The sequence below is a fragment of the Heterodontus francisci genome, unplaced genomic scaffold, assembly GCF_036365525.1.
Source record: "Heterodontus francisci isolate sHetFra1 unplaced genomic scaffold, sHetFra1.hap1 HAP1_SCAFFOLD_240, whole genome shotgun sequence".
Lineage (NCBI taxonomy): Eukaryota > Metazoa > Chordata > Chondrichthyes > Heterodontiformes > Heterodontidae > Heterodontus > Heterodontus francisci.
In genome coordinates this window covers 1,588,676-1,604,152 of record NW_027140128.1, presented here as the reverse complement: position 1 = coordinate 1,604,152, position 15,477 = coordinate 1,588,676, and positions in this window count along the sequence as shown.

The following is a 15,477-nucleotide window of genomic DNA, read 5'->3' as shown; positions in this document are numbered from 1 at the left end:
ATAGCACTCTGCGTGTTCCTGCACCACATTGACTGCAGCAGTTCAAGAAGGCAGCTCAGCACCATATTCCCAAGGGCAATTAAGGATGGGTAATAAATGCCAGCCTTATCAGCGATACTCGCGCCCATTAATGAATAAAAACCAAATCACTCTCCACAGATTCCCACAATCTGGGCTTGGACATTTACTTCAGGAGCACAGAGCTTTATATAACTGCAACATGAGTTCCAATCTTCATATTCCGTTCACTTTTCACATTATTTTCTACCAGTCCACTCGCTTTTAGTGATTCAGTACTCGGGTCTCTGCACCTCCGCAGTTTCTATCATCTCACCACTTAACAAAAAACACTCTGCTCTATCTTTCTTAGGTACCAGATGACCCCTCATTTTAAACTCCATCTGCCAAAACATTGCTCACTCACTTAATCTATCAAGAAGATTTGAAAATAAATTTCTTGCCAAAGGATAATGTTCTGCTTCTGCTCCCTCGCCGTTTGCTTTTCCCGTTAGTCTTTCACTTGGTGTAAATCCAGAGAAAGTATAGATGGAAGGAAGGGAGGGAGGGAAAATCTTGCTCCATTTCGTGATCCCTATTTGATCTTCATTCCAGTCCAATTTGGGTGAAGAATTCCAATTGTCTGTCTCAATTTTAATATAGTATAAACAACTCTGGAATCACAGTCAAGATACTGACAAGAACAGGTTTCCAGGCCGACTACACATCGAAGCTGTAAACAAGAATGCAACAGGCAGCTGATAAACTAACGACAAGGATGGGATTCGAACCCACGCGTGCACATCACGATAGATTAATAATCCATTGTCTTAACCTCTCAGCCTTTCGCCACCCAGCAAACAAGTAAAGCACAATCATCACCTTCAGCTCAGATCCTGGCTGTGCAGCCAGATGTGCAATGATGGAAATGTGGCTTCTGTAAGTAAATGAAATTTCCATCACATCAGGTCATGGCCTGTTGGGAATGGAGCGGTGTGAAACATTTCCAGACCATGTCCAACACGTTTCGACTCAGTGTGAAAATCCACCACGGAAACACTGGAACATACAATCATTTGATCACATCATGATTAACATCACTCAGACACCAGAACCATTAGGTCACTGACGAAGTCATGGTGACTTCGAATTTCTCATGAAATGACAACTGAGAAAACTGACTGGAAGAATTGCTTCAACTCCACGTGATCAGCGAGGCACAGCCTCAGCCGACTTGTCAGCTGGTGGAAACAAATATTACTGCTTCTGATCTTCACCAGAACAGAGAGTGAGATGTAACATCGATCATCAAACAGACTGTGAGAGAATACAACAGAATAAAACACATGGAGAGACACTGTGGAATAACAAATAGATTTGATTGGAATGTTGAATTTTGATTGGAATCGATAAAACACCAGAAACAGCAGATTAAATTGGGATTCTCATCATGATATTGATCTGGGACAGAAAAGAGAAACTGATAGAAAGAAGGGAAGAAGGAAGAATGGAACTGTTCAGTTTTTTCACTCGTCCATCAAAGCTGGAGAAAAAAAAGTTGCAAAAATTGCAAATGCTGCCAAAACCTTGGATCGAAGGATGTCCCAACTGTTTAACTGTCTCCTCAATGGGGGATTTCAATCAGTAAGCAATATTATTCTCTATTTTTTTTGTTGAATGAACCCAGAACTGTCACTTGGAGTTAATATCTGTGTTCCGAATCCTGAATAATAAAATTGTGAGTTTCTAGATATTATCTGGACACATTTCCTGCTGAAAGAACTAAGAACTCTTTTCGAATTTACACAGTACGACATGCACACTCATCACGCCTCCTAAGCTGGCATCCTTGGTGCTGCTCTCTCTTCTCCCAAACCTCATCCCATGTGACTGTTACATCATCACTATGACAGTGGGAGAGGTTGATCCCACTGTCTTCAGCATTAACCCTTTACATCCTTATACTACACTGTTAATCATAAAAAATGGTTAGAGGGAACTTCCTTCATTTATCGAAACACCAAACAGCTGCCAGTTGTCAACCAACTCAAACCCATCAGAGAGAGAGAGAGAGTGTCAGAGAACTTCCTGCATCCAGTCCTGACCCTGTCACGCTCAGCAGTTGCTCACCCAGACCCCACTCTCATCAATATTGAACATTGTCACTGAGACCCTTCAAATAATGTTTATAAAAGGCAGAAAAATTCAAAGTTCATCGCAGCTGGATTGATTGAAACTAAGTTTAATATCTTCTCACCACTCGGAACCACACGAGAAAGTCCTTCAATCGTTAGCATAAATTATCGGCTGTAAGAATGTTTGTCATTGGGTTGAATAATTTCTGTGTGAGGAATGTTCCAGCATCATAAACCAGGGGAACGTGCTGACTGAGTTGTGTCTTCATCTCTTCTGGGCAGTCGGACAGTTCACCCCTCATTCTGCTGTGATTCACTTTCCCAAAGCGGATCTACAGATTCTCAATTCTGGGGACTGGGTTTTCTTATTTGGTTCCTTTTGATTTTTCTTGCTCCTGATTGATAATATATTCTAAACCTCGGATCAACATTGCCCTGTGTCCCAGTCTCGGTTAAAGGCGACACATAATGGCACCAACACTCTGAAACATACAACATGGTCACACTCTGCTTCAGTGAGATTAATGTTGAGGCGGTTTCACGTCAAATGCAATTGTGAACAAATTTCTCTCGTGGAAATTGTGGGTGATTTGAGTATTTGCACTGAATTTCTGTGCAAGGAGGGACAGTTTCAAACAGCCATTCCCGAATCACTTCTTTCACAAAGACAAAGACTGTGCTGTCTTAACGTGTCCCTCAACTTCACAAACAAATTTAAACTCGAAGTTCAGGGGAAGACAGAGATGTGAATGATTGACAGAGTAATCTTTCAATCATAACTTTCCGTTTCTTTACTGCAGTAAGGCTTTGTTGGGGTTTGAAGTTAGGTTTTTCTGTTTATTAGACAGAGGCTTTAACCAACTAAGCTACAGGGCAAAACCTCAAACACATCCTTTGCTGGAGTTACAGGTTATTGCAGGACTATCTGTCTCTGGGTTCTTTCTGAATCCATAAGTTTGCAGATCTTTGTGAGTGAGAGACATGGAGATATGCTTCAAAGATTTCCCTGTAAATTATTCATATCTCCATCATTTCCTGAACTTTGAACAAACACATTACTGTGGGAATCACACACATCTGGCCCTCACACTCGTCCACTGAACATTGAAAGGTTACAGTGTTTGGGGATCCATTTATTCAGATACATCTTGATCAGGACATGATTCACACATGTAATGTTTTTGTATATTACGTTTATGATGTAATATTGCAAATAAACATTTCCTTGCACTTGTCACATTTGGTCTCCATTTTCTCTGCTGATGCCCCCTGAATATATTGGAGAAAATGGTGATGAGGATGAGATAAAAGTCTGTAAATATAGGCAGCAAACAGCAGCAGCGACTGCAGTGAACAAGAACAGCCAGCTCCTGGTGACCTACCTGCTCGGATGGTGGAGATTTTGGGTGGATTGTGTGAAGCCTTTACTACAGACTGTCTCCTCAGTTGAATGAGATGCCCTAGGGTAAAGCATGGCTACCCGACCCGACTCCGACCAGACCCGATGACATGTCAGGTTCGGGTCGGGTCTCTCTTCCATGTCCGGCATTCGGGTTCGTGATGGGTCAGGCTGGAGGCGGACACAGTGCTGCCTTGCTCAGGGAGGGAACTTCTGCATGATTCCGCAGGAATAGCCAACTTTCGGAATGGAGGATCACAACATTTGGACAAGGTATGTTTGATATAATTAACTTTATTATGGTAGTCGGGTCGGGTCGGGTCGGGTCGGGTGCGGGAAAAAAATCAAAGGACTCGGGCCCGGGTTGAGTTCACGTTGGATGTGGTCAGGTCGGGCCGGGTTGGGTTTCAATTTCATGAATGAGCAGGCCTTTACCACATGGTCTTAGTGTGCATCTGATTGAAAGTGATTATTTGGGACAATATGGCTGCACCCAAGGGATACATTGGAAGGCGATGAACATATGAGAGGGCGCGAGACCCATTCAGTTCATATATTGAAAGAATGGACATGTTTTTCAGAGATAATAACTTTTTGGAACTTGAAGGTCAAAGTGAAGAGGTCGAGACTCAGAATAAGGCAATTCTTGAGGGCAAGAAAGTAATTTTGCGAATGGAAATTATCCTGGAAGTGTATGACATGCTAACAAATCTTCCTGCTCCCATCAAGGCAAAAGATGTGAATTCAAAACAATCATCACCAAGTTGTAGGAACATTTCAACCCGAAGCCACTAGAGATCGGAGAAAGCGAGAGATTTGGAACCAGAAAGCAGAAAAGTAGTGAAACAGTTGGTGAGTACATTATGGCACTGAAGAATTTATTACTACATTGCAACTTTGGCACATTCTTAGACCGTGCATTATGAGACAGATTTGTGCTTTTATTGGTGGATGAGAAAAGATACTAAACACGCAAAATCCTACATTTCAGCTAGCGTGTAAGATTGCTCTTTCCATGGAGATAGCATCAAAGAATGCTGGGGAATTTCGTCTTATGCCAGTGACAGTAACACACTTCAGGAGAAGATTAAAAAACTGTCAAAATGGGCTTTCACATGGCAGATAACATTTTCCACAGAGAAGTGTAAAGTGATAAGGTTTGGGAGGAAGAATGAGACAATGTGCATGAATCTTAGAAGGTTTGAAAATGTTGCTAAAAGCAAACAGGACACTTGGCTTTGTTACTAGAGACATAGAGTAAAAGCAAATAACTTATACTAAACCTTTATAAAACACTGGGGTTGAATGGCCTACTCCTGCACCTCCACGGAAAGCTTCCACTCCAGGCTCGGACACCCTCTTCAAGATCACTGTCCATACATCCCGCCACTCCACGCACGGATATCTCCCTCAGGATGAGATCACAGCTCCACAGTCCTGCCACATCCAGTCGTGACTGGTGGTGGATAATTTAATAACTAACAAGATGAGGAGGCTCCAAAAACATCCCCAACCTCAATGATGGTGGAGCCGAGCACGTCAGTGCAAAAGGCAAAACTGAATCATTTGCAACCATCTTCAGTCAGAAATATTAAGTGGTTTCGATCTGTGCTAATTTCAGCTCCTCATGCTCGCTGGTGCCTTGGTTCTCTGGTGCTAATTTCAGAGTAAATCATGCAGCTTGACAATTGGAGTCAAAGAAAAAGGCAGGAGAGGTTGAAAGTACCAAACCTGGTATTGAACCAAGAACTGTGATTTTTAGTACTATGCAAATCCAGCTGAACTATTTCAGCCACACACCAAAACCAGCCTTCGCTCATTGCTTTGGAAGACAATGTTTACATTCAAGTGTTTGTCAAAATTTACAGAACACAACATGAGTGATATTTCCCATTGTTTTCTCAGCACTGATGGATTGTGAAGCGGGAGACAGCCAGGAGTCCCACTGAGCTGCACTGACCCCGAGTTGTGAGTGAAATGAGATAAAGTTCAATCTTTAGCAGTGAGACGCTGGAGAGACGGAAGAGTCCTGAATCAAGGAGAGACTTTCTGATATAGTAAAAGCAAAATACTGCATATGCTGGAAATCTGAAATAAAAACAAAGGTGCTGGAAATATTCAGCAGGTCTGGCAGCATCTGTGGAGAGAGAAACAGAGTTAACGTTTCAAGTCTGTGACCTTTCATCAGAACTGGCAAAGGTTAGAAAAGAATTAGGTTTTAAACAAGTGAAGGAGAGGGGCGTGTGGGAGAGAACAAAGGAGAAGGTGTTTGATGGGGCAGAGGGCAGGAAAGATTAAATAACAAAGTTGTCCTGGGACAAAGGCAAAGAGTCCGTTAATGCTTGTGGTCAAAGACAAAGCATTTGTCCAGAGAGAGTGTTAATAGCAGAATAATGAGCAGCTCCGACGACATGAAAAACAGGCACATGGTTTCAAACACACTGTGTTTTGTGCTCCCCCTTTTGCGAATCCTTGTTCACAGCTTTCCAATTATAATGCAAAGAAATGAACAGAAACAGGCTTTCTTTGGTTTAAAGAAGAAAAGGGAAACTTATGAAACTTGCTTAAACTTTAATACGGTTCATGCCTACAGATATACAATGCACCCATGCTAGCATGCACACGTGATATACAGATGCAGCTAGGGACAGAAAAAAGAAGAAAAGATAAAGTGGAACAGTTTGAGGCAATATCTTGTTCCTGTGCTTCGAGCTCACGGTATAGCACTTTTGTAGGTAATTCTTGCATTTCGTGGGGCCCAGTATTCTACTTAAACTTTGTACATGTTGGAGATTTTTGTCTATTTGAGATTCACATGTTTTCACAAGGTTCAGTTCTGTGGGAAAGAGATGGAGGCAGGCAGGACTGGAGAGGGTCTGCCCCATCCGGGAGCACACGGTGTTCTGAGTTCAAATCTGTGGCAAGTTCAAAAAACCAACAGCCAATTAGTCATGTGACTAAAACTGGTCTGACCACTTCTGCTGTGTATTGGGGAAGCAAAAGACTGCGTCCCTTTGTTTCAATGCTGTTTGCTACTATGCGAATTTCTTTCCAGTCAGGCGCTTGCAATTTTAAGTTTTAATGTTCATGTGGCAAAATTCATGTGTGCCTCAGTCTTGGCAGGTGGGGTGGGGGGGTTTGCCTGACACCAGTCATGTTCTGAAGTTATTGAACTCAAGGTTAAGTCCACAAGGCTGTAGAGTGCCGAATGGAAAGATCAGGTGCTGTTCCTCGAGCTTGCGTTGATGTTCACTGGAACACTGGAGCAGGCCAAAGGCAGAAATGTTGACATGAGAGCAGGGGGGAATGTTGAAATGGCAAGCAACCAGAATCTCAGGGCCATGATTTCGGACTGAGTGGAGGTGTTCTACAAAGCGGTCAGCAAATCTGCGTTTGGTCTCCCCAGTTTAGAGAAGACCGCATTGTGAACAGAAAATACAGTCCGCTAAATTGAAAGAAGTACAAGTAAATCACTGCTTCACCTGAAAGGGGTGTTTGGGGCATTGGATAGTGAGGACAGAGGAGGTAAAAGGGAACCTATTACACTTCCTGCGATTGAATTGGAAGGTGCCGTGGGAAGAGGTATTGGGGATAATGGAGGAGTGGACCAGAGTGTTGCGGAGGAAACGATCCTTTCGGAATGCTGACAGGTGAGGGGAAGATGCATTTGGTGGTGGCATCACGCTGGAGGTGGTGGAAATGGCGGAGGATAATCCTTTGGATGTGGAGACAGGTGGGGTGGAAAGGAAGGACAAGGGGAAACCTGTGGCGTTTCTGGGAGGGAGGGGAAGAGGGGAGGGCAGATGTGTGGGAAATGGACCAGACACACTCCTTGAACTCTCTGCTGACGAAGTCTGAAAAAGGGAAGAACAACCACACAACATGGGTCTCAAATCCAAGACCCTGAGATTAAAAGTCTCCTGCTCTACCAACTGAGCTAACAAGGCCTGATACAGTACTTCTACTCTGTCTGTTATTGGACGGATGCAGCTGTTGGCTCCACCCCAAGGGCGGGCGTTTGTTCCACCAACCATGAAGCAGCTTCCTATCAATTCCCAAAATTATCATCTCCAACAAGAGAGAATCTAACTATCTCCCCTTGACATTCAATGGCATTGTCATTGCTGAATCCCTCACTATCAACATCCTGGGGGTTACCAATGAGCAGAAACTGAATTGGAACAGCCATATAAATACCATAGCTTCAAGAGCAGGTCAGAGGCTGGGAATTCCACTGTGAATCACTCACCTCCTGTCCACCATCTCCAAGGCACAAGTCAGGAGTGTGATGAAAGGCTCCTCACTTGCCTGGATGAGTGCAGCTCCAACAACACCAAAGAAGCTCAACACCATCCAGGGCGGCACAGTGGCACAGTGGTTAGCACCGCAGCCTCACAGCTCCAGTGACCCGGGTTCAATTCTGGGTACTGCCTGTGTGGAGTTTGCAAGTTCTCCCTGTGTCTGCGTGGGTTTTCTCCGGGTGCTCCGGTTTCCTCCCACAAGCCAAAAGACTTGCAGGTTGTTAGGTAAATTGGCCATTATAAATTGTCCCTAGTATAGGTAGGGAAATATAGGGTCAGGTGGGGATGTGGTAGAAATATGGGATTAGTGTAGGATTAGTAGAAATGGGTGGTTGATGGTCGGCACAGACTCGGTGGGCCGAAGGGCCTGTTTCAGTGCTGTATCTCTAAACTAAACTAAAAAACTAAACTAAAGGACAAAGCAGCTCACTTGATCAGCACTTTATTGACCACCACCTCGACCACCTAGAAGGACATTGGATGAATGGCAACACCACCACCTGCAAGTTCCCCTCCAAGCTACACACCATCCTGACTTGGAACTATATCATGGTTCCTTCACTGTCACTGGATCAACATCCTGGAACTCCCTTCCTAACAGCACATATTACAACGGCTCAAAAAGGCGGCTCACCACCACCTTCCCAATGGCAATTAGGGATGTGCAATAAATGCTGGCTTTGCCAGCAATGCCCACATCCCATGAAAGAATAAAAAAGAGATTTGCCGCAATGGTAGCAGGGTGTGGGACTTCAGTTATGTGGAGAGATTGGAGAAGCTGGGGTTGTTCTCCTTGCAGCAGAGAAAGTTCAGAAGAGATTTGACACATTTGTTCAAAATCATGAAGGTTTTCAATAGTTTAAATAAGGATAAACTGTTTCCAGTGGTAAAAGGGCCAGTAAGAAGAGGACACAGATATCAGGTGATTGGCAGAAGAACCAGAGGTGACATGAAGAACAATGTTTTACACAGCCATGTGTTGTGATAAAGAAAGAAAAGACTTGCATTTATATAGCACCTTTCAAGACCACTGGACATATCAAAGCACTTTGTAGACAATGAAATACTTTTGAAGTGCAATCACTGTTGCAATGTCAGAAATGCAGCAGCTAATACCCACGAACAGCAATGTGATAATGTCTAACTGATCTGATTGAGGGGCAAATATTGATCACAACACCAGGGAAAATTGCTCTTCACTTGTTTGAAATTGCAGCATGGGATCTTTTACATTCACCCAAACATGCAGACCGGGTCTTGGTTTAATGGCACAGTGGTGCAGTGGTTGGCACCGCAGCCTCACAGCTCCAGCGACCCAGGTTCAATTCTGGGGACTGCCTGTGTGGAGTTTGCAAGTTCTCCCTGTGTCTGCGTGGGTTTTCTCCGGGTGCTCCGGTTTCCTCCCACATGCCAAAGACTTGCAGGTTGATAGGTAAATTGGACATTAGACATTGCCCCTAGTCTTGGGAGGTGGTTGGGAAAATATAGGGACAGGTGGGGATGTGGTAGGAATATGGGATTCGTGTCGGATTAGTATAAATGGGTGGTTGATGGTCGGCACAGACTCGGTGGGCCGAAGGGCCTGTTTCAGTGCTGTATCTCTAAACTAAACTATCACACCTGAAAGGCAGCACCTTCAACACCCTCAGTGCTGCACTGGAGTGTCAGCTGTGAAATCTGAACCCAGAAGCTTGTGATTTCGAGGTGAGTGTGACCAACTGAGCTACATCTTTTACCTGAGTCTCAATCCTTCTACCAACAGTTTCTCTCTATCGGGTCTGTCACTACCCCTCATGATTGTGAACACCTCTATCAAATCTCCTCTCTAAGGAGAACAACCCCAGCTTCTCCAATCTATCCACATAACTGAAATCCTAACTGAAAGGAATTTTTCCTCAAGTTCCTTCTGGTTTTGTGAGTCACCTTAAATCTGTAACCTTCGGTTATTGACCGTTCAGCAGTTAGAAACAGTTCCTCAGTATTTACTCTACCTCAAACCTTCAAGGAATCTCTGCAAAGTAACTGAAAATCAAGTTGTCAGAAGTGGGATTTAAACACATGCCTCCAGTGAAAGCTGCAACCTGAACAGAGAAGCTGAAACCGCTCAGTCACCTCAACTGTTCAGACCTTTTTGACCTCGTCATCACTTCTGTACTTTGAAAGGTTCACTCAGTTCAGGAACTTGTTCAATGTTGCTGGAATGCTTAGTGATTGGGATATTAACTCCCCCGGGTTTTCCTGAGCTTGTTCTCGGTGTATGGGGATGTTTGTCCTGGGCCGTGGAATCTTGCATCCCTGTAATGGACATTAACCCACTGATAGAATCTGTTTTCACTGCTTTCCGCTGGTGCTGGGTAATTTCAGAGCGTGGGGCTGGAATGTTGCTACTTGTCCCGGCCTCACTCACTCTGGGAAAGAGTGAATAATTGATGCATCTGTTTCTGTATCTGAAATGTGACTTAGATCTGCTGTTATTAACCGAGGCAGCGCTGCAGAAGGATACGTTAATAATATCTCACTAATCAACTGCAAACAGTCAGAATGTGAAACTTTGAGCAGCGCTTTCTGCACCGTCAGGGCTGGAAAGTTGAGGGAGGGAGAGACACTGTCAGTATCTGAGTGTATCCAGCACTGCACAGAGAAAGAGCCAATATACCGGGGCTGAGACACAGTGCATCGTTTCACATTTAATCACAACAATATCCACAGTCAGGAGCTGAAACGGATGAAAAACGAATAGCAAGAGCAAAAGTAAGAAAACTAAGCAATTGTAGATTAGCTGATCAGCTCTCTCTGTGTTACCTGGTAGTCTACTGTTTTATATTCAATGCTCTCTCCACTTTGGCCAGGGAATGATTTCTTCTCAAGGGCTGAATATTAACAAAACTTCTTAGAATTTAAATCTTTTAAAAGTAATTCCATGGAGCTAATGGGGAAAAGTCAAATAACTGCATCAATTATCGGAGAGCAAGTTGGTGATGACGTGGATGTGTCTGCAGTGTGCAGGACCAGACTGTTTCTATAGATTCACAATGAATGTTCCACCTTTTATCTGCAACAGTAAAACTGATAGTGGACAATGGCTATTCTGGTTGCAGCAACCTAAAGATTTAACTCATTGACACCCTGCTTTCGGGCAATCTAGAAAGAACAACACCCAGCTCTGTCAGTTAGTGTGCTTGTTTGTTAACCCACAATTTGTTGGTTTAAGCACATAAAAGGATGAGGCTTTATTAACTTAAACTCTTCTACATCTGCTGTATTACTCTTGCTGTTGATTCTTCAAAGTTAAGGTTAATCTAGTCTTTCTTTGTGAAATCCATGCTGACTGTGCTTTATTATGTTTTCATTTTCATATGTATTTTCTACTTTTGGGGATTAGAGGATATTGTCATTTTTTGTTGATTTTATTTTTATTTATTGCATTTATTGCCCATCCCTAATTCCCTCGAGAAGGTGGTGGCGAGCTGCCTTCTTGAACCACTGCAGTCGATGTGGTGCTGTTAGGAAGGGAGTTCCAGGATTTTGACCCAGCAACAGTAAGGGAACAGTGATATATTTCCAATTCAGGATGTTGTCTGGCTTAGAGGGGAACTTGCAGGTGGTGGTGTTCCCATGCATCTGCTGCCCTTGTCCTTCTAGGTAGTAGAAGTCACGGGTTTGGAAGGTGCTGTCGAAGGAGGCTTGCTGCAGTGCATCTTGTGGATGGTGCACACTGCTACCACAGTGCATCGGTGATGGAGAGCCAATCAAGTGGGCTGCTTTGTCCTAGATGGCATCGAGCTTCTTAAGTGTTGTTGGAGCTGCTCCTATCCAGGCAAGTGGAGAGTATTGCATCATACTCCTGACTTGTGCCTTGTAGATAGTGGACAGGCTTTGCGGAGCTGGGGAGAAATTTAGAAAACTCAATCCTTCAACAAAATAGTTCGAAAACCATTAATATAGAAATCATGTGAGGATTCATATTCAGGAGAAACAAGCAAAATACAGAAAGTACAGAGGACAGCAGAAAAGGGAAATTAGATCAGCAAGAGAGTGTGTGAGAAAAGATTAGTGGGTCACATAACTGCGAACACTGAAGTCTTTTACCAACATATGGACAGTCAATGAAAGGGGGGATCAATTAGGAGATTCTGTGGAGGCAGAGGGCGTGGCTGAGGTACTAATTAAGTACATTGCATCTATCACAAAACAAGCAGATTGTGCAAATGTCACAGTAAAGGAGGAGGTTGTGGAGAAATTGGAGGGGATGAAAATAGATTAAGAGGAGATAATTACAAGGTTAGTAGTGCTCACAGTAGAAAAGTCACCCGGTCTGGATGGGCTGCATCCTGGGTTGCTGAGGGAAGTAAGGGTGGAAATAGCGGAGACTTGATCCACAATCTTCAATCCTCCTTGAATATCTTTAAAATCTTTGTCTTTTGCGAGGAGCAGCCTTGATAGAACGGGGTGCGGAGCGGACTTTCAGCTGAGCGGTCAATTTCAGTAAGTTACAAGTTAATCCCTTTTTTGTTTCGGAGGACCGGGGACTGCTGGGTAGGGGAAAACTATTTATTTGGGCAGTTTTAAAATTTTTGTCTTTTGCGAGGAGCAGCCTTGATAGAACGGGGTGCGGAGCGGACTTTCAGCTGAGCGGTCAATTTCAGTGAGTTACAAGTTAATCCCTTTTTTGTTTCGGAGGACCGGGGACTGCTGGGTAGGGGAAAACTATTTATTTGGGCAGTGGCAGTACCCGAGACACTACACGTGTAGTGTCTCCCAACCACCCTCCTCCTCTAACCAAAAAAAAAGGACTCTAGGGTGTTGATAAGGTAAGCTTTTTATTTAAAACTTCAGTCCGTCGGATTGCTAAGCGAACAAGTTTTGACTTTTTTTTTTTCGTTTGGTTTTTCAGTAGATTTATTGGGAATCTAGAATAGTGGGAATGGAGGTAAAGGCAGTTGTATGTTCCTCCTGCAGAATGTGGGAGGTAGGGGTCGCCAAGAGTGTCCCTGCTGACTGCATCTGCGGGAAGTGCACCCAACTCAAGCTCCTCGCAGACCGTGTTAGGGAACTGGAGCTGGAGCTGGATGAACTTCGGATCATTCAGGAGGCGGAGGGGATTATTGACAGGAGTTATAGGGAGGCAGTCACACCTCAGGTAAAAGAAGTAGGTAGATGGGTTACCGTCAGGGGAAGGAAAGGGAACCAGCAGGCAGTGCAGGGATCCCCTGTGGCCGTTTCCCTCAACAACAGGTATACCGTTTTGGATACTGTTGGGGGGGACGACTTACCAGGGGTAAGCAATGGGGTGCAGGTCTCTGGCACAGAGTCTGTCCCTGTTGCTCAGAAGGGAAAAGGGAAGAGGAGCAGAGCATTAGTCATTGGGGACTCCATAGTTAGGGGAACAGATAGGAGGTTCTGTGGGAACGAGAGAGACTCACGGTTGGTGTGTTGCCTCCCAGGCGCCAGGGTACGTGATGTCTCCGATCGTGTTTTTGGGATCCTTAATGGGGAGGGGGAGCACCCCCAAGTCGTGGTCCACATAGGCACCAACGACATAGGTAGGAAGAGAGATGGGGATTTAAGGCAGAAATTCAGGGAGCTAGGGTGGAAGCTTAGAGCGAGAACAACCAGAGTTGTTATCTCTGGGTTGTTGCCTGTGCCACGTGCTAGCGAAGAGAGGAATAGGGAGAGAGAGGAGTTGAACACGTGGCTGCAGGGATGGTGTAGGAGGGAGGGTTTTGGTTTCCTGGATAATTGGGGCTCTTTCTGGGGTAGGTGGGACCTCTACAAACAGGATGGTCTTCACCTGAACCAGAGGGGTACCAATATCCTGGGGGGGAGATTTGTTAGTGCTCTTCGGGGGGGTTTAAACTAAATCAGCAGGGGAATGGGAACCTAAATTGCAGTGCCAGTGTACAGGCTGTTGAGAGTAGTGAGGTAGGGGATAAGGTTACAGGGACGCAAGAGGGCACTGGCAAGCAAGAACTTGGTTTAAAGTGTGTCTACTTCAACGCCAGGAGCATCCGGAATAAGGTGGGTGAGCTTGCAGCATGGGTTGGTACCTGGGATCCTGATGTTGTGGCCATTTCGGAGACATGGGTAGAGCAGGGGCAGGAATGGATGTTGCAGGTTCCGGGATTTAGATGTTTCAGAAAGAACAGAGAAGAGGGTAAAAGAGGGGGGGGGGGGTGTGGCATTGTTAATCAAGGAAAGTATTACAGCGGCAGAAAGGACGTTTGAGGACTCGTCTACTGAGGTAGTATGGGCCGAGGTTAGAAACAGGAGAGGAGAGGTCACCCTGTTGGGAGTTTTCTATAGACCTCCGAATAGTTCCAGAGATGTAGAGGAAAGGATAGCGAAGATGATTCTCGACAGGAGCGAGAGTAACAGGGTAGTTGTTATGGGGGACTTTAACTTTCCAAATATTGACTGGAAATACTATAGTTCGAGTACTTTAGATGGGTCTGTTTTTGTCCAGTGTGTGCAGGAGGGTTTTCTGACACAGTATGTGGACAGGCCAACCAGGGGCGATGCCACATTGGATTTGGTAAAGGGTAATGAACCCGGCCAGGTGTTCGATTTAGATGTAGGTGAGCACTTTGGCGATAGTGATCACAATTCGGTTAGGTTTACCTTAGCGATGGGCAGGGACAGGTATATACCGCAGGGCAAGAATTATAGCTGGGGGAAAGGAAATTATGACGCGATTAGGCAAGATTTAGGATGTGTAGGATGGGGAAGGAAACTGCAGGGGATGGGCACAAACGAAATGTGGAGCTTATTCAAGGAGCAGCTAATGCGTGTCCTTGATAAGTATGTACCTGTCAGGCAGGGAGGAAGTTGTCGAGCAAGGGAGCCGTGGTTTACTCAAGAAGTTGAAGCGCTTGTCAAGAGGAAGAGGGCGGCTTATGTTAGGATGAGACGTGAAGGCTCAGTTAGGGCGCTTGAGAGTTACAAGCTAGCCAGGAAGGATCTAAAGGGAGCGCTAAGAAGAGCAAGGAGAGGACACGAGAAGTCATTGGCGGATAGGATCAAAGAAAACCCTAAGGCTTTCTATAGGTATATCAGGAATAAACGAATGATAAGAGTTAGAACAGGGCCAATCAAGGATAGTAGTGGGAAGTTGTGTGCGGAATCAGAGGAGATAGGGGAAGCGTTAAATGAATATTTTTCGTCAGTATTTACAGTAGAGAAAGAAAATGTTGCCGAGGAGATTACTGAGATACAGCCTACTAGGCTAGATGGGATTGAGATTCACAAGGAGGAGGTGTTAGCAATTTTGGAAAGAGTGAAAATAGATAAGTCCCCTGGGCCAGATGGGATTTATCCTAGGATTCTCTGGGAAGCCAGGGAGGAGATTGCAGAGCCGTTGTTGTTGATCTTCAAGTCGTCATTGTCGACAGGAGTAGTGCCGGAGGACTGGAGGATAGCAAATGTTGTCCCCTTGTTCAAGAAGGGGAGTAGAGACAGCCCTGGTAATTATAGACCTGTGAGCCTTACTTCGGTTGTGGGTAAAATGTTGGAAAAGGTTATAAGAGACAGGATTTATAATCATCTTGAAAAGAATAAGTTCATTTGCGATAGTCAGCACGGTTTTGTGAAAGGTAGGTCGTGCCTCACAAACCTTATTGAGTTTTTCGAGAATGTGACCAAACAGGTG